General features: G+C 40.3%; 1 pseudogene; it reads left to right on the top strand.

The window, feature by feature from the left end:
- Positions 1–21,175, top strand: part of LOC130173970 (ecto-NOX disulfide-thiol exchanger 2-like) — a 160,370-nt pseudogene that overhangs the window by 107,086 nt on the left and 32,109 nt on the right.

Genomic DNA, 21,175 nt, shown 5'->3' with positions numbered 1-21,175 from the left:
AGTGAGCGAGAGAGAAAAAGATCAGAGATAAACATGCATAGAGACTGGCGGCTTTGTGTGGGTGGACGGATAACTAGAAGGTTTCTGTAGATGTTTTTTGTTTAAGGGCACTTTCATGATCTCTAGGTCTCACAGGAGTTTCTCACTACAGACCCCTTTTGCACTGAATACACTCAAACACAGGGTCAAAGCACTGTAAGTGATGAAACATAAAACATGACTCCTGGGCGCCATTGTTGCCATAGCTATGAGAAGAGCCAAAGCAGCTGATGATCTCTCGGAAAAAGAGACAGTAAATAACATTTCATCATGTTCATCCACTGCTGCTACTGCAGGGGATGTACATGTACACATCTACTGCACATGCACATACAGGACTTCCAAGCACACACTGCTGATGTGATTGTATGTACAGTCGATGGACGATTGTTTCTTAATCATTGTGGCAGAGACTTAACATAGCTGTGGGAATGTTAATAGTTTTTCAGGTATTAGATCATAAACCAAAGTAATGGCTATGATGATGACACTCTACTATACACACTAAAACTTTAAGGACTCATCTTTTGTTACAGACATTCATGTCCTGACAGGGACACAAGTGTTGTTGAACACAGAAGATAAGGAACTTAAAAAAATAATCGCATATTAAATCGCAATATTGGTTTAAAAAAAAAAAAAAAAAAAAAAAAATCAATTAGAATATTTTCCCAAATCATTCAGCTCTAGTCTGCACCCATCTACTTGGACGCAATCATGCAGGCTTATGCTCCTTCTGGGCCACTGTGTTCCTGGGAGGAATGTCATCTGGCATTGCCATCCCTGCACATGAGGCAATCACAGTCCAGTCCGTTCTCGTCTGTGGTTCCCCGATGGAGGAACAAGCTACAGAACACTATCGGAGCAGGGCCGTCCCTCTCTATCTTCAAGAATCTTCAAGGCTCATCTCTTCCTAGCACATCTAACACGCTAACATCCCTAACTAGTACTTACAATGCACTTTTGGTGCATTTCTTTACCTGATCTCCTTGCACTTACTGAATAGATGTAGTACTTAGTACTTTCACCAAGGTCTCCTACCGCAGTGGAGCTTTAGTGATGTCCCTCACTTGTAAGTCACTTTGGATAAAAGCATCTGCCAAATGAGTAAATGTATGTAATGTATGTATGTAGAAAAAAAAAAAATCATGGACCGTAGTGTCTGAAGTGATGGACTGACCGACTGACCAACACTGACATCCCTAGGAGAAAAAACTGATGCCACTCTAATTTTTTGACAACGTAGCAAAGCAATAAACAGGCTTTGGCTTCGGCACTGGCACAGGAGGAGGAGATTGTGAAGCTGTTGGCAGCCAGGGAAAAGAGAGAAACATGAAAAGCAATTTTGTGGAGTGAGTTTAAGTATGTGTTTCAGCAATAGCATTACACTAGCTTGACAGTTATTTTGTATCATTTCATGTTGTTTTCCAGTTGGTTGGTTTGTAAACTTGGTTTGTGATTTTTGGTCCAGAATATCTGACATGTCAGAATTTTGATGCAGCCCATCTTTCAGTCAGAGACAGCCCAGAATCAGAAAATGTAAAAGTTTCCTTAAGAGAGTGACACCTTTTCTGTTTGTGAAAAAGTGAGTCAACCCGCTGTGTGTGTAGAAATGTGTATTTTTTCTACTATGGGTTTTGATTGTATGATGTGACAGTGTGACTGCTGCTGCAAAAGAAAGGAAAAGAAAGCTCTCACTCACTGATTCTGATGGAAGTGACATGATGTGACATGGCAGTTGATGATTCATGTTGCCGATTTTATTTTTCTTTCAGTAATCTCTACAGCTGCTCTGCTGGAAATACACACAGGTGACAAATTACAGGAAAAACCAGCATAACCAAGACGTAGTGTTTTAGTAAGGTGTTGGGCCACCACATACAGCTTCACTGCTCCTTGACTTTGATTCTACGAGTCTCTGGACTCTTTCTTCCAAAAGATATTCCCTCATTCAGTGTTGTGATGACGGTGGTGGAGAGCGCTGTCTCACACATTGGTCCAAAATCTCCTATAGATGTTCAACAGGGTTGAGCTCTGGTGGCTGTGAAGGATACAGCATATGATTCATGTAATTTTCATACATTCAATGGCCCCTCATGTTGTATGGATGGGGGCATAGTCATCTGGGAGAGACCACTCCCATCAGGATAGAAATGTCTCATCATATAATAAAGGCAATCACTCTGAGCAATTTTGTTTTGATTTGCAGTGACCCCTCCCTCTAAGGGGACAAGTGGACCCACACCATGCCAAAAAAATGCCCCCCACAGCATAACAGAGCCACTGGATCTCCTTAGTGTAGAGGTCAAACATCCAGGCCTGTACCTGTTCTCTTGGTGTACACCACCAATGCATTTGACAGAAGACTTATTTGACCATATCACTTTCCACATCTCTATAGACCAGTGCTGATGGTTTTTGAATCACCGACTTCTCATCTTTGTAATGAGGTGTTTATGCACTGCCACCCTACTATAATATCCCTCTCTGTGTAATTGTTGATGGGCTGGTCTTGCTGACGTAGTCTGATCACGTCCTGTATTGACATTCTCAGTCACCTGAGGAAGACTTGCCCTTCTGCTTTCCTTACATATCTCATTATTGCACGAGCATCACAGCATCAAATGTGAGCTGTTGACCACAATGTCAGACTCTATTTACTGACGTCTTTCACATAGATCTATATGCAGATTTCAATTTAGTCACTGTTCCTATTGAAGCACCAGCCAGTTGAGGCGTCTTCCCTGCCCCAACAATGAACCCTCATTCAAAGTCATGTAGATCTTTTCCTTTTTCCACCCTGATACAAAATCAGAATCAACTGGGCATGATGGGTTAATTGCTAAATTGAACTATGCAGTGCATCTGTGTGGAAGTATCTGCAGTTGTTATGTTTCCTCACTCATGTATTCAGGGTTTTCTTTTAATTTGAGAGAAGTCACAGTGATTGATTTTATCTGCAAAAATAAGAAAAACACAAATCCTCAAAATATGCCCAGAAATCCAATCTGCTTCACTGCCACACATTATGTTAGTGTTGAATTGAGCTTGGGTGCAATTTTACTGATAATACTTGCTTGGTTTTTTTTTTAGTCCTGTTTATAATTATCTTATTGACACATGGGTGAAGTTTTTGCATTATTGTTATTGGATTATTGGAAGAATTCAACTAAAATATGTCTTTTTAAGATGTGCTAAAAACAAATTTTACACAAACACACATGGGCTTCAACTGAGATGAGTCGGCTATGCTCCTAATCAGATTAGTTCTTACTCTAAATACAAACTTAATTTGCCCTCAGACAAAATTTCAGCTGTGAACAAAACAGAACAAATAAACAGCATTTCTTGCCAATTTTGCACATGTAAAAGGATATCAGTCTGGAGTATGACAGGATTACCATGGCAAAGCAAGTGGAGCAAAACAGATAAAGAAAGTAACAATACAGAATTGTGCAGGTGTAAGAGGAAAGCACATACATACACAATAACTGAGCCCTGAGCAGTCAGGTCACGTCTGTTGATGGTAGTGTGCTGACCTGAGTTCAGAGTGCAAGAAGCGGGGCAAGCTGGGATGTAACCCTGGAGACGACTTTTTGTCTGATCTCAGTGTTTTGCAGGGTCAGATTTAATCCTTTGTAGAGAAAGTACAAAAACTGGACAGAAAACCTGGATCACTGACACAAATACAATCACGGTTTGACGGATGGGGAAAAAATACATTATTGATAATTATTTTTATAAATAAATTCCATACGTGTACGTTAGGTGAGTAAGCACATCTACACAGGTCACAGGTCTCCATGCTTAATTTTTAAATTCTGCTCATATATCAAATTTTCAGACAACGGCATACTTATCAGTGTCAGTATCAGGATGTAAGCCATATCCCCCACCAGTATGAACTGTCAGTGATGGTGAAAAGGCATGCGTGTACAGAGTAACAATAACATGCCTGTCCATTTTCTTACTCACTCCTCTCCCACTGGTTGGAAACTTTTCTGTTACAGAAGAAGCCTTTTGTTTTCGACTGAAACGAAGCTGTTCTTTAACTTTATTTATCTTGTTGCACCTCTGATCTCAGTGCAATGGCCAACAGTTAGTATAGCAATACTGAGTGAAGGACATGAAGTTGAGCTCAAACATGTCAGATCTGTGTGCAGACAGGTTTGATTTTTTTTTTTTTTTCTCAAACAATCTTTTTATTGAATTTTGAACAAATTGAAAAAAGTGCCCACAGATTTGTGGAGTGTACATTGGGTGTGCCAGTGTAAAACTGATTTACACAAATATAAATACATTTTGTTTATACAATAAACACAAATTTGTAACGTGTACAACAGATATGGCAACTTCACAGAGCATATCCATATTAAAGGAGCACAATATGCCACTTTGTCCCCTCACCAGCCCCAGCCCCCTATAGAAGTTGGAATTTCATATGTTAAGAGGTACTTCGCCTCTGGAGTACTACAGAGAGATGCTGGAAGTTGGGATTTGTATTTAAAAAAATAAAAAGAGAAGAAATAGATAAATCACAAAACAGAGGTTTAGAAATTAATAAACTTCTACAGACTGTATTAATGACTAAAATCAACAAGACAAAAGACAAAGGGAGTCAATGAATCTTTAGTTTGAGTGAAGATTCTGAAAGTATTTCAGGAGCGGCCCCTACACCTTTGGAATTTTTTGTTTGAGTTGTACCGAGCGTGGGTGGGTGGGGCAGCATCCCTCAGTCAGGCGTGCATCGTTCTGTCCAATATTGCAAATTAAATGCAGGATCAAGTAAAGAAGGATGGGAGAGATGATTGGGACTTAAAAGATGGGACTTAAAAGAGAAAAGCAATAGAAACCAAAGTGATGTCTAAAGTAGGCCCATACTCTCACAGAGTGCCAGACAACCGAACTATCAGTTGATTTATTTGGAGGGAGAAGGAGTGAGGATCCAAGTAGTGGTGGAATGGAAACGTTTTTAACAGAATTCAACTCCATTGCCACCCATGATGGAGAGCTGGCTTAATTATGAAAGTAAAACCAAACTGTAAGGCAGCGTATATTGGCTGCCCAATAATAAAAGTGGAAATTAGGCAGTGCCATGCCTCCGACATTTTTAGATTTTTTGAGATGGACTTTATTTAGTGGAGGGCACTCTAACTGAGTCTAGAGAGTCAAAGAACGATTTTAATACTGAGGCAAGTAAATTGAACAATCTGTAAAGGAGAGGTTAGTTTACTCTGACGTAAGCACCTCTCCATTCACAGGGAGAAGTTTGCTTTTGCGTAAATTTAGTTTGTATCCTGAGAAGTGGCTGCATTGGGTGAGTATTGACAGCATGAGGGGTATGGAGGTATCTGCGTTTGACATGAAAAGCAAAAGATTGTCTGCATAGAAAGACACTTTATGATCAACTCCCTTCCCCCAAATGCAGGAAATATCCTTGCAAGCATGGAACAGGATTGCTTATGATTCTATAGCAAAAAATCTAAAAGTAGTGGACTGAAAGGGCACCCTTCATGAGTTCCTCTTTATTCTCGTCACTGTATAATGTTAGCAAAGTTGGCTAAACTACTCGTACTTTTGATCTAGTTTACATCTTGCAATCTGTAGCTGGATATCTTACCTTTACAACAAAAATGCATCTGATCAGCCAAAGCAAATCTGGAGGCAGCCTGGGAATCACCATGTTGTTGACCTCAAATGTGAAAAACTAAAATGTCAGACTTGACACAGGACATGAATAATACAGCATGTTTTTCTTGGTAATGTCTTTACATGAAAAAACAGATTAAGCCCAAACATACGACTCAAAGAGCATCACTTTGACGTACATTGCAGCCTTCTCAATAAAAGATTAGTGACTCAGAGCTGACTTGATTCGGGTACAGTATTATTATTCATCTATGCTGAACATTTTCCAACCAGGCAGCAATGTTGTTACAAATTGCTGAATGTTCTTAACCTTAAGGCAACCATTAGTTTCTACTCATTTCAGTACAATATGAAAATTATCCTGCTTTAGAATCTTTTCTATTACAGTAAAGTGCAATATAGCTTGTTTTTGTCATAGTTTAGTGATGCAGTGTAATGCGCATGAAAACTCTTGAAAGGTCTACCACATACTTGTGATTCTAAACCATGAGAGGCGGTTACTGAACAAAATCAGACCCAGAACACAGACAATATGAAAAACATGGATATTGTGAAAAGGATACGTTGCATAACAGTGTCGCTATTCAGCAGCCAGCTATTGTTTTTCTATCTCAGCAAATACAGATAAAAATACAATTAGTGACATCTGTGAACACCCCAGACAGATACGGAGATAGCGTTTTAATGGAAAACAGCACATCCTGGTATGCTGTAGTAATAATTGGATCAGATTTTATGGCTCTGTTTCTCTTTTGCTGCTTCCTTTCTGCATCACTTATCTCTCCCTCACCATGTTATCCATCTTCCTCTCCTCCACCTCACCTGAAGAAGTCATTCATCGCTCTAGCAGCCTCACAGTGTTTTCATTATCACCTGCCTCCTCTCTCTCTGTCACCTGGCTAAAGACAGATGTCAGTGCAAGCAACAGGAGACAGAGAACGCCGGGAGAACCACCACAGTATCACAGCTCTTCATCTTTATGGCGTTTAGTTCAGCAGCATCATGTCACTGATTACTTTTTCCATCTTTTCCAGTACTCTGCTGCATTATAGTTCTTCGAACTAGACTTCCAGAAAATACACTTCATGCCAGTCCTCTTGAGCACACATTGCATCAGTGTTTTGTCATGCTTTCATTTCAGTTTTGTCTCAGTCAAGTTTCTGTCACTCATGGGGATGGAGACTTGGCATGCACGCCACTGCGTACACGCACATGCACACAATGGCATCCTTTCTCTAATGCTGTCTGCTGCAGGTGCAGAGGAGACCCATGGGAGAGGACAACATATTTCCATTTAAAAATAAAAGCTGGAAGTGTGTATTTGTGTGTGTGTGTGTGCGTGTGTGTGTGTGTGTGTGTGTGTGTGTGTGTGTGTGTGTGTGTGTGTGTGTGTGTGTGTGTGTGTGTGTGTGTGTGTGTGTGTGTGTGTGTGTGTGTGTGTGTGTGTGTTGTGAATACTATAGCCTCTGTGAAATGTCTTTGTGATGATACAGGTCATCATACAAAAACTAAAGCAGAGGGGAGAGGGAGACAGAGAGAGAGTGTGTGTGTGTGTGTGTGTGTGTGTGTAAGACGGACTGACAGACAGACACCAGGAGAGATAGAAAAAGAGAGAGAATGAGAAAAAGACAACAGACAAAGTAAAAATAGTTTAAATATTCATGTTTTCGTTAGATGATTTATTCATGAGTAGCTGATATATTCAGTTATTTATAAACTGCTTGTGTGTCACCACTGTTGACAGAAGTGTTGCTCTGTGTTCAAGGATGAAGTACACAATGTAAAACGGAACATGAATCAGCCAGCATGTGCTCAAATGATGCCACAGTAAAGGTTATCAATGACTGAATAGTGGTTAGGAAATAGAAACAAATTCATTTAATGTGTGTGAGCTGTGTGTCACCGCAGCTGCTGTGTTACTCTGTGTTTCTTTCCCGACTCCAGATTTTGACCCCAGACTCGGGCTGATGACAGGCACTGGCCCCATAAATCCCATGATGCCCAGCCTGGGCCTGGCGCCCCCGCCCCTCTCCCAGGACGTGCCAGTTGTCAAGGAGATCATCCACTGCAAGAGCTGCACGCTGTTTCCTCCCAACCCCAGTAAGTCATCACTGCTGTTGTAACAGATAGAAGCATCACAGCAACACTGCGAGCTGACCCATCTTCAGCGAGCCTGGTGCATGTTTTATTTATCGATGCAGTGGTGTGCATTATCTATGACTTATCTCCGTCCTCATCCTCACACTTGGGCTCTGGAGAGACACACATATGCGCCACTGAGCCAGATATTGTGTCACAACGGAGAAGAAGTGAGTATTCTTCCTTAATGTCACCTTTAATACCTCTTATTACCTCTACCCAGCAGAGCGTAGCTGATTTGCATTCGCATTTCATCAGGACGCAAGGAAGGGGAGGTAGGGGAGGGGAGGAATTAAAGGAGGTGTTAGAGTGTGTGTATGCATCTGGGCGTGCACTTGTGTGATGTCTGTGAATGTATAATTGGACGAGTGACCTCTGAACACATGCCGGGCCAACGAGGTGATGGACTCTGTCCTCCTCTAAACTCATCTCACCCTTATTGCCGTGTCTTTTCTTAATCTCTCTTCACCTCCTCTCTCTGCTCTACTATACATATAATAATCCTTTTTTTTCTTTTTTCTCCCTCTCTATCATACACCGCATCTGCTCTCCTGCCACCTCCTGTTTAAGCGGTCAAAACCAGTTAATTACCTGATCACCTCTGAGTCTTCCGGCTATGAGCTCCAGGTCAAAAGGTCTCTGTCAGGCTCTGTCTGTTATATCCATAGGCAGTGTGTACAAACACTCTCTTTTGCACACACATACCTGGACAGATACACATGCAGGTATCTTATATGTGCACCAGACTTTGTCCCTCCATATTCTATATTTTGAAATGTTTGTGCATCATGTTCTGAAATGAACCATATCCTTGAACTTTCACAAACTGTGGCATAAAATTAACGATGAATTAAGGATAATTAATATGTGGCTGGTCTTTTTAACAATTTACACACAGTTAATTTGTCATCATTACTTATAGCTACAGCACTGGCCTCTGTGGGCCAGCATAGGTGATTCATGGTAATTAGGTTAATCTTTCCATTGTGTTCTGAAAAGATAAAAAGAGATTCTTTTTTTCTTATTACTGGAAAGCGAGTAAGTACTCCACCTGAACCAGGAGAAAATGTTTACAGCATGTGTTGGCCGTGCATAAGAGTTGGTCAACAAACATTAAACAGCCAGTGTTTTATAAAACTGAGCAAAAGAGGAGTTGAATAGGAACGGAATACTGCTCATATTCTCAGCGGTGGTTCAGTCCAGTCCCCCTTATGGCTTCCATAAAATGCCACTGTAATTTATGTGAATATGAAGGACAAATGTATGATTTCATATTTCAAAACATTTTCCCCTGCAAAAGATCTATACAAGGTTGGGTAATAAGACAGTCCATACTTGGAAATGATTTCCCTGTAGAATTTATAGTGTGCTAACTTTCTCTTTAATATCTCTGGTGGTATGGGACCATTGTGAGTAATGCTGCAATATGGAACTGATGATATTTTGCATCAGTGTGATGCAGTTCCTTGATTTTTCAGGTATTTAAATCACTGGATTTAAAGGGGTAGGTAATCTTTTTTAGAAAAATTTTTTTGTTATATTTCTTTAAATTCTCTTAACACCCCGTTAGCAATGAATAAATTTAATGCTCTGAAAATAAACAGAAAAAAACCTGCCCTCTGTGACAGTGGCAGGGCTGTAAAAACTCCTCAGCCCATCATTGCATTTGAATGCAATGATTGGCTGGCCTACCTGTTTGTTAACCTCCCACTAGCGAGCCTGCGCATACTCTGGCCGTGCACTCGCGTTTACTACTGCGCATGACTGAAGTGCTTCGGGGTCAAACAAGTGGCGGTTGTGGCTGAAGAAGAGAAAAAGGAGCAAAGGAATGGCAGAGAAAGTACCAGTTCCACCTAAGGCTTTGACTGCAGCAGCGGCTTGCACTCGTAAAAGGAAGATGGTAGCAGAAAAAGCTACAACCAAAAAGAAATTGTACAGTGGAAGAGGCCAAACAAAAATAAACATTAACGTCTCTTTTCAACTATGGCGACAACTGAGGGAACAGGGGGTCTAAAAAGTGACGCGATGGTGGCTGTTTTTCTGTTAGACAGGTAATTATCTTGTTTGTTTTGCTTTGGTAAGACAATATTATTTATTATGCAATATTTAATATTTATGTTTTCACAGTATGTACTTTTATTATAACATTCAACTCAAAGAGGGAGATCATTTCAGGTCTTACTTAAAACTAATTAATTCACTCCTACTCAACCAGGCAGTCAGCTCATTTTCATGTTCCCAAATTTGGAACAATTCTTTATGCCTCTGCGCCAGCGACGGCTAGAGCTGGAGGCATATTGTTTTCGGGTTGTCCATCTCAGATTTGCCACAAACATTTACTCGGACTGGAGGACAAACTGATTAGATTTTGGTGGCTAAAGGTCAAGGTCAAAGGTCATTAACTGACTCAAGGACAAACTGATTTGACTTTGGTGTACAAAGGTCAAAGGTCAAGATCACAGTGACCTCACAAAACAATATTGAGCCATTACTCACTAGAAATTATGACAAAATTTCACACAAATGGTTAATATTTTACAGGGATGTAACCTGAAACTAGTCTGAATGGCAGAGGCATTCAACCATGAGGCAGTGACTCTAGTTTTCATTTGTTTTAAATTACAGCTTCCCTAAAGTAGCTCTTCAATCTTTACTTTATAATCTTGTTTTTGTTTTCATGCCATAATTTATATTTTTTTAACAGTGTGAATTCGTTTTTTGTTATTTGTTTGATTTGTGAACCACATAAATAAACAAAACTAAAAGCTAACCGGTTTCTTAATTAATTTTCAGTTACTGTGTTAAGATATATTAATATTGTGGAATAAACAGCAAAAGTAATCTCCTGAGAAGAAAACATTTCCTGGTGAGCATGGCCATCGCTCGCACTCCTTCACACTTGCATTTTCTAAATAATTAAACATGATCCTGGTGTTTACTCCCTCTGGGAGCAACTTTCTCCCTTCTTTTATAGAAAACTGTCTGGAGGCTTTTTTTCTCCACGACAGCCTCACGTCAGATGAAGAACGCATTAAGTTCAACCTAGACTATAATGAGAGCTCCTCAATACAACCAGTGGGGGAGTCATGCCTTTGATATCAAGGGTGTTTGAGTTCAATGTTCACCCTTAGTATAAAGAGTCACTGTCATGGTTAAATGCAAACAGAAAAATTTATGTCAGGTTATAAATTAATCAATAAATCTTTTCCTTGACATCTTTTAGACTTTTACATGAGCTACGGCAGTGACCTGGGACGACTAGTTACCTTATACAGAGTTCATTCTTATCCCAAGGCTAAATGAGGTGCTTGCCTGTTAACTGCTCAACTTTAAAGCACGAGAACATGTCACAAACACTCATCGTATGACTTACAGTAAGGTCACATTCTTTCCCAGAGTGAGCACTTTGACTTTCTTTTTCCTTGTTGTTTTCATGCAGGGACAGAATTGAAGTTGCTCTTAACTCCAAAGAGCCCTGTTGCTAAATGGGTTGTTCTTTCTAGCTGTTCATGAATTCAAGTCTTCACCTGTCTTTTTATTGTGTATATGACAAAAGATGTAAAATAAACAGCGAAGAAGCTAAAGAGAGTTTAAAAAAAAAAAAACTAATAAAAAACAACTCATAAACAGCACATTCGCTGCTAGGGTTAAGGACTCCATCTCCATCTATGGGCCACTCACACTAAAAATTTCAGCACTCGTGCCACTTGTAAAGCACTTTGGATAAAAGCATTCACCCAATGGCATGTTGAGATATGATGTGGCGTTCCCATTAAGCTGCTTGAAAGAAACCTCTCACTTTAACCCTTCCTGCCATCTTCTCTTCAACAGCTCCTTCACACATCTTTGGGAGATTTTCTGCCACTGTTTCCTTCTCGCTCATGTTTTCTCTCATACCTCTTTGTCCTTGCATTGATTTGCTTCTCTTCATATCAGCTTTATGGAAGCATGCAACAGACAAGAGTGGGTCTGGGTCTTTTTTTTTTGCTTTTGAAAGGTGTTGCTATTGCCTTCTACAACAGGCTATTAAAACTGTCCTTTGAGCCCAATCGGGGGACAAGACCAGTAGCAGACATTTTTTTAAGAGAAAAAAAGCCATCTAAATAACAGCATGTCAGGGTAGGAATTTAACACGGCAATTGAGTTGAACAGATGGGAAGACTTTCACCCATATTTTTGGCTCACTTGTACGTGTTTCCACTGTAATCGAAGCCACTGGGGGTTCTCTAAGGGGGTAACAGCAGGGTAAGGCTTCAACACAGGCGACAGCACAGGAGGTCACAATACAAGCTGACATGCATCTTTCTTAAAATTTATTTTTGAAAGTGGTATCATAGGGTGTTTGTAAATGATGTCTGTGTGTGTGTGTGTGTGTATAAGTGAAAGGGAACATAACACAGGAGAAAATGCAGGCAGAAATAGCTATTAATGTAGCAGAACAGTGTGTTGTTGTTTTTTTTCTCAAATGTGAGTCAGTGCTCTATTTCCCAAGGTATTTGCAATGTGTCTGGCAGGCGATAGCAGTGAGTGTGTGTGATGGGGATAGAGGGCAGCAGGTTACATATGGTGGCTATCACAGGAAGCAGGACCCCCAGCAGCTCCACCTCGGACATTTCCTGCAGCTTCCTCCTCGTTGACCTTTAACTGAACCGCACGGAAGTTCCATGTCTCTCTCTGTGGGGCTGTCTTTAAAACAACGTCTTTATCTCTCTGTTTCTCCAGCGATTTTTCCACTTAAATATTCATGACCACATTTGCTTTTGGTGCTTTATTCATTTATTTTCATACCTGCACCAATTAGTTAATTAATTGATTAGTAGATCAAAAGAAGAATGCTCTATTTTGATAATCTGCTAATCATCTCTGTCAATTTTAAGCAAAACTGGCAAAATATTGATGGTTAGAATTTGCTGCTGTCCATCATCTGAGATCCCAGTGAATTGAATATTGGGTTTGGGTTTTAGAGTGTTGGTTTGAGTGGACCTTTCATATCATAACCTTGGGCTCTGGGAAATTGTGAACTACTGTTTCATGGACTCAATGATTAATCAATTAATTGAGAAAATAATCAGCAATCATAACAAGAATTGTTAGTTGAAGCCCTAATCTTTTCTTTCTTTGGTTTTTGTTTAAATTCTACATAATATGTAACTAATATTTATTTTATAAGCTTCAGAGATCCAGATCCAGATCTCTTTGTTTTTTAAACTGGTTTGAAAAGTTTCTGAAAATCAAAATACACAAAATTCAAAATAAAAGATTTGGGTTTTTTTGATAAGTTTAACTGTTCACTATTGTGAAAGAGTTGATAAATTTTCAGACGATTTACTGACTAATGAATCGTCTAATCGTTTTAGCGCTATGGCCATTTTCACAGAGGACGTTTTGACGTGTCGCAGAGGGAAAGTGTAAATAATAAAATAATGATGGTTGAATTTCATTTAGCTGCTTCAGTTCCAGTGCCCTGGTATTGTGTGTGTTGTCTGACTTGAATAGAACACACATGCTTTTCCTACTATGACAACTCAAAATGTCTGTTGAGAAAAGGGTTTATTGTTATTTGTTGCCTCAGTAATGGGGAAAAATGCTTAATAGTATCAGAGTAAACAACAAATGCAGGTCACCAGTTTTCATGTACACACAGAGTTAGTCTTCTTCTTCTCTCAATACAGAAAAGCTTTGTCTCTCTGTGATGTTTACTCTTTGGCTTTGTCCATGAGTCCCGTACACACGGACACAAATCCGTTTTCATCTCCGGCCCTTTAATGTTGAAGACCTACATTTCATTCACTGCTTCAGGGAATTACTCTGTGAGTGTCTTTAATGGTCATCTCTTCCTCGGGCTCTTCTTTTTCCAACACTTTTTCATCAATGTCAGGCTTGTCTGTCTGTAATTACCCTCAAGTAAAAGACCAAAGATGCCCTTCAGAACCTTCCTGTCTACGTGCCTACATTTCTAAAAGGTCCTCAGTATGGATTTTATCCTCCTTTTAAAGCCAAACATTTGGTAATATAGTCACATCTCGAGTGTTACTGGAAAATAATTGTTGGTTTTCAAAGGCAGGCTTTTATGAAGCACGGATGTCAGCCAAACGTCAAATTGTTACCTTGTTGTCCTTTCATATTGTCCTCCTCGCTCATCAGCCAAACTCTGTCAGAAATTGTAATTTAATGCTGAATCGGACAATGAACCGCAGCATGTTTTAGCTGACTGCTATCACCTTGGTGCTGTCCTAGAGAGTGTGTGTGTGTGTGAGTGTGTGAGTGTGAGTGTGAGTGTGAGTGTGAGTGTGCGACTGAGAGAGCAGCAGTGAGTATGTGCATGTTCCAGTTTTAATGCCATCATCATCGGCAAGGTCAGGGGACGAAGGCATTTGGGCCGTGTGCCAGAGAAAGCAGTGACATGAGGAGGACAAAGCCATAAAGTACCTTTGATGTGTTTTACCATAACTTTGCTGTAGGCTCGCCAGCGTTAAAGCTACAGGATGGGATAATAGCTCTTCTTGGGCCCATAATTTAAAATTTCATGTCCAACCTTTTGAGGAGTGAATGAAAAATACACTGCATTTTTCTCATTTAGGAGATGATTGATGGAAAGTTGTATGATTTAGGCCGCAGCTTTATAGCCATGGGAAAGCGATTTCAGCTGCTCAGACTGTACATGAATGAGTCCTAGCCTATATTTCAGCTCTTTTCACAAAACTGCAGGGTCCACTTTGTTCTTAGTGTCAGTAGAAAATGTCACAGGTGCTGTCAAAGGCTTCTGTGACTCGTCTCATCGAACAGCCTCACAGCCATGCAGAGATACTCCCCTCTCAGGTTTTTGAGCAAGTCTCACCTTTCTAACCAATCAGAAAGGGCAAAGTCTGGTGTGGGAGCTCACGGCTGTCAATCAGTATGTGCTACTTGCTATTAATCTTCAAGCTAGTATCAGCTGCTGGAAGACGTTGCTATGGGTAACTCACAGGTTAGGAAGCATGGATGCATTAAGGGAACTAGATACGGCGCCGCCACTCAGCCTTGCTACCAATTTTTCCCATTGTCCACTTGCAGTTGACAGGACCCGTCAAACTACGTCTATCATGAATTTTTAATCCACAGATTTATATTTTTAAAACTTTAATTTTTGTGACATTGTCCCTAAACTCAATGGGCTGTGTGGGAATGTGCAGGTGTGGTCAGTTGTAGAAACACTAATGCACGTGTGCAGTGGGCCGTGCACCGTGGGAGCAGACCCGGATTTTAGAAAAAAATATTTTCATGCAAGCAATTATCATTCAAGTGACTGGGTGCCATCTTTGAGTCTGGTATTCAGTTCTTATAACACATCCTTTATAGCAAGCTCCCAGTTCCTGTATTAGCTGATGGTGTACATGTGCAGAACATGTCCACATCGGATAGAAATGCGTAGTGTGTAGTTGCTATGTTTTTATTCTAATTGTTAATACAAAGACAACAAATGTTCAACTCCAAAGCCCAAACTTTACCTGAGCACTCTGCATTAAATGTTCAATCAACGAACAAACCAAAAAACATTAATTCGACTCTTTGCCAACCACATTAACACCAAACTTAGGTTCATCTTTATTCAATATTTTCTAGATTACATAACAGTGCTAACATCATCTGTCATTTTCCCAGTTCCCCCTGTACAGACATCCATGGAGAAGCCTCATCTTTCTGTGATTAGTAATGTCTGTAACATCCTTTGTGCTGTGGACCAACCTCACAAAAGGATCAACATCTCTCAGGCCAGAAGTGTTTTTGTTTGAATTCCCTGCATAACACGATTATTTCAGTAATATTAAAAGGATTCAAGCATTGTTATTCTCATATAAAAATTCTCCCCCGCTAACCTTTTAGTATGAGTTTATTGGTCTATCTGTTCTATCATCTTCCTCTACCTCAGACCATGTCATTATAAGGTGGGACAAGATGTGGAACTAAATATGCTACAAATGTCAAGAAGAAACACTTTGAGAGGTAGAAACTAAAGATGCAATTTCCTTTGATTTTTCCTGTAATATTATTTATATCCAATTTTCATTCCTGTACTGTGGCTTAGATGTAGAGTAATTTTCAAGCACTCCCTTTCATTCATTTGATGGCCACGTTACAATGCTATATCATGCACACACTCACTTATTTAGAGAGGAGACATAGTCATTATAAACGCTGCTGTTGCAGCTTCATATTTTACTTTTTAATATATTTTCATAAGGTTTTTTTTTTCTGGCTTTTTCACTCTTGATTCCGGCTGTTGTATGGTTTCTGTTGAAGTAGAACAGGCAATTTTATTTCTCTTGAAGAGACAGAAATGAATTAAGTTGAAATGGCTTTTACTTAGAGTAGACATGACCTACTGAGAGAACGTTTTTTTAAATCATATTTAACAAGATGTTGTTAGTGCCAAGCTGAAAAAGATTGTGATTGACTTAATTAATGGAAAGCAAAATAGAAATTAAGCCACAAACTACAACAGACTGTCTATCCTATAGGAAATATAGAAGAAAGACAAAAAGTATTGCCTTCTTCTGAAGCAATGCAAAGTCCGTCCCACACAAGTCCACCTGGACTGAAATTGGAAAACTTGACTAAATCTATGTGGATTTACTCAGTTTAACCCTGAAATACTCAGGTGATCAACAATTTGTAATGTTTGTTTAAATTCAGTGTGTTTAGATTTCCTAAACTTGACCCAGTTTTACCAAATGTGCAACATGCAGCTGTGATTTGCGACACGAGATCATTTCTATTTGCTCACAAATAAAAACACCATACTTGCAGCCCATGCTTGAGGATGTAAGAGTTGTGTAATGTAAAATTTAGTAAAAGTAAACTTTATTGTACCGGAGGGGAATTTTGTTTGTCTTGGGTGCTACAGTCTGTTGCATAAAACATAAAAAAATCATAGAAACATAAGAAGCATTTGACACAATTCTCGACAGTTGCTTCCCATAAAGTAACATCTTATTAGCATAAAAAAGACATTTAACTATACTGAGCAGTGGTATCCAAAGTGTGGACAAGAAGGCAAGATGGACACTTTCATTTTTTTTCTGAGTCCTTTAAACACGGAGGATGAAACGACTCGTTGTTCCTTCACTTGAAATATCTGTCCTTCTCTTTTCTTTCTTCCTTCATGTTTGACAGACCTTCCTCCTCCAGCCACGAGGGAACGCCCTCAGGGAGCGCCCTGGTGGTCTGCCTGAAAACGCCACAGAGCAGCTGATTACGGTCTTTGGACAGCGTGGGGATATCGCTGCCATCAGAAAGAGCAAGAAGAACTTCTGTCATATCAGATTTACTGAGGAGTTCATTGTGGACATGTCTCTCCTCCTCTCTGGTGAAGTGTCTTCACTTTAAAACTAGTGTAAGCTGTAATCCACATTTTCTCAGGTAGAATACGTAAACTCAGCCATCTGTCTCTCGCATTGTTGGTTGTGTTTTTACCAAATCGTCACTGCTTTGCAATGAAAACCCCAACCAACCCCTCCAATTGAGTTTTTAGGTACATATTGGTTTACATTGGTCTTAAAGGTCAGAGGATGAAGGCTTTCTTTCCTCCTCACCTAGACAATATTGAATGTGTTGAGACCACATCTATTGACAGTGCATTGGTATCAGAACACCCCCGACCCTCCCTCTGTGCCCCGGCACTCTTTCACCCCAGGTGGAGGAAGAATGATGAGCTGTTAACCTTTACTCTGATGGAAATGAAAGGCCTGATATCTATCACTCAGCACTACAATTCACGCATTCACCAGGGGCCAGATGACAGATGGATAAATAGATAGGGGGATGCATGGACAGATAGATGGAAAGCTTGCTGCAGTCCATACAGTTTGTTTGGAGGTGAATGACGCTGGATGTATAGTTGAAGACACGAGAGAGTCAGGAGGCCAGAATGTGACCAAATGAATAGATTATAATTTATGCATCTTCTACTGTATATTAACTTTTGGTGGTTGTTTCTTTCTACATTTGTGGCCATGTGCATATGTGCATTAGCCTAACGGGTAGTATTTATTAGAATATGAGAATATCTCTGTTAATCAATTATCAAATTAGCTATAGCACCTGGAGTTTCACCTGATTTCATCAGTTTTTGCAGAAGCACTCTCCCACAGGGTCACTCCACTAGACAAATGAATTTTCTCAGACTCAAGATCCTCCGGCCAGCGGGATGCTGCTTTATCTGCTCTTTTAGAGGAAGAAGGCTTTCTGCTCGTTGTGTGACTTCAGCTTATGATTTTTTTATTTTATCTCCACCCACCAGCTTCTCCTGCACAGATGCCTTAAATGTCCCCATGTGAATTGCCGGCCATATATTCCCTTCTCACAAAGCTCATTTAAAACACCAGCCACTGCAATAATACCTTCTGCATTATTTAACGTGTGTGCGCCTGGGTTTATGTCTGTGTGTGATTTCATCTACCTGTTCCCTACAGTACGACTGGAACTGTTTGCCCATATGTTAGCCACATGACAGACCTGTGTAGCTTTCTCATAAATACTATTTTCATTCACTGTGGCCTCCTCTCCCACAACACACACACACATGGACACACACATTCACACGGAAATACACATTACAGCAGAAACAACCTAAAACTCAGAGTCATAGTCTTTCTTCTGCTTGCACTGATATCCAGATTTATATTCTTTTTTCTTTTTTTTCCTCAGATGGGAGTGTGTGTTCGTGTGTGTTTGGAGGGAAGGCTGGCGCAGGGCTTTCTGAGCTCGTTTAGACCAATCAATTAACAAACAAGAGTGACTGCACTTCACGCCCACAAACAGGCAGTGCAATGAGCTTGAGTGTCAGGTGGGAGGTGGTGGGGTGATCCAGGGTTGCCACTGTAATTAGTGTCTCACACTGTTGTACATACAGAGTAAAAGGCTCGAGTGACATACTCAGCTCTTGTCTGTCTAAGTGTCTGTCTATACACCTGGAGTGTTGCTTCGATGACAGGCTGCGTAGATCAGGTTGTTCCTTCTTATCTGGAGGAAAATGAGGACGAGTTGATCAGTTCAACCTTGTCAAATACCTGTGTGTGTGTGTGTGTGTGTGTGTGTGTGTGTGTGTGTGTGTGTGTGTGTGTGTGTGTGTGTGTGTGTGTGCGCGTGCGTACTTTTTTTGTCTTCTAATCTGTGTATATCTGCCTATTCTGTCTGTGCTTATCTTTGTGTATCTGCTGTGCATCTGAATCAGAGTAGGTGTTGATAGAAATGTATATATCACCTTGTCGCCACTCTCATCCAATCAGTAAAATGTCCCTATCTTCCATATGCTCTGTTTTCTCTCAGTCTCTACTCTCCATCCCTTCCCTCCCGCCACCTCACCTTGATAATTTCTGTCACCTCATCTGAGGTCATCGTATCTATTTGAGCTCCAGCACAAGCAAAACAGAGAGTGGCCGACTCCACGTGGACCTCGCCCAGGCCAGAGACGACCTCTATGAGTGGAAGTGTCGGCAGTGCGGCGCAAGATGGAGGAGGATCGCCTCCGGCCACCTTCTCCTCCTCCCATCATCCACTACTCCGAGCACGAGCGCGGTGAGCTGGGAGAGGAGATCAAAGGTTGGTAGACAAACATGAAATATGCATACATGCCAAGTGTACTTGTGCGTACAGGATGCATTAACGGTGGCCAACCGGACATGAAAAAGTTCTGATCAGATTAAGTTTGGATGACAACTAACAACTGTTATGATAAACAATTAATCTGTAGATTCATGGACTAGTAATTACGTCATTTTATAAATTTCATGATATAGTGGAAAATATCCATCACAATTTCCTAGACCCCAAGGTTTGAAGGTATGAATTATCAGTATTGGTACTAAATCATTTTCTGTTGAGTGAAAATTTAATCTGTTGTAAAACACTCTAATATGGGGTAATCAATATATAAATTGATTGTAAATTCAGAGCGAGCAGTGGCAGTAATTATTAAAAACACCCTTGACAATTCATTAAGTGTCCCTTAGTGTCTGCAGACTTTTTCTCGTCTGTTATGAAAATGCTCAGTGTGGTTGAGTAAAGGTCAGTGTTCAGAGCACATTAAAGCAGACGACAGGTGGAAGGAGCTTCTGGGACTTGAGAATATTTCCTAATGCAATCAAACATCTGTGGCAGGAGATTCCTTGTTGATCCCTTGTGACATTCCTGTCCTTAGCCTTTCGTCTTCACTTTAACTTCAAAGACAGGAAAGCTCTCGAACCTCAAATAGCTTAAGAGATGCACTAAATCTGAAATGTTGGGGAGATAGATGCCTGATGTGTTTCTTGAAATTGCTGATTTATCTGCTAAGTCACGACCACCATCCTCATCTGTGTGAGCTGATCTATCTCATCTCAAATAGATGAAACCAGCCAATTTGTTCCTGAGCTGGAACTTGAAACTATCTGAATACAGAAGTAAAAGCAGGACCGAGCAAAATTAATTGAGAAAAATCAGCAGATGATTTCACAGGAAAATAATATTTTTGCCTAAATGCTGCACTTTGAGGGGATTCCCCAGTAGCTCACCTGGTACAAGTTGTAACTATATACCCATATTATGGCTGACTCCTTACTGCAGCGGGCTGGGTTTGAATCCAGCCCAGGCCCCTTGCGACATGTCATCCCTCTTTCTCTTCCCCGTCTCTCTCTACTGTCACTATGAAAATAAAGCAGAAATTCCAAACAAGTAATCTTAAGAAAAAGTGAGATGTTTCACAGATTCGAAAACATGTATATGTTCTTTACAGCTGTTCTCACAGCTCCTTGGGGTTGACAATGGTAACCCAATAACACACTTTGCAGCAAAGTAGTATCATTCTGTCTGGTGAAATTATTATACTTATATAATTTCCTGCAAGTTTAAAGTGACTGTACCATCTGGTCCTCGTCAGAATAGCTCTGACTTATGAATAAAAAGAAAAATGCAGATAAAGGAAGCAACAGGAAGTTTATTTATCAGGTATTTATTTCTGATAAGCCAAGATAATACATTCTTATATCTGAATTTTTGTATTAATGTTCGGGTAGTATCTCAGCTAAAGACCCATTAAATGAGAATCTGAATCTCTCTGGCTTCTGGCCATTGTCAGTGATCGAACACCACTAATATTCCTCCAGATTCTCTATTAATAATGCTGCGGGGGGGGGGGGGGGGCATGTATTATGAGACCTGAGTCTGCGTATTAACAAACAGGAACACCTCGAGGATTCATGAGCGAACACCTTGATTCAATATCTGTAGCGGCGGTAGATCATCATTCATGCCAGCCATCTGATGGAACCCACTGTGCGTTTATGATTGTGTGAATGAGTGTGTGTGTGGTTTGGATCGACAGAGTGAAATT

The sequence above is a fragment of the Seriola aureovittata genome, chromosome 8 (assembly GCF_021018895.1).
Source record: "Seriola aureovittata isolate HTS-2021-v1 ecotype China chromosome 8, ASM2101889v1, whole genome shotgun sequence".
In the NCBI taxonomy this organism is placed as follows: domain Eukaryota; kingdom Metazoa; phylum Chordata; class Actinopteri; order Carangiformes; family Carangidae; genus Seriola; species Seriola aureovittata.
This window is presented reverse-complemented; position numbering and strand designations above follow the sequence as displayed.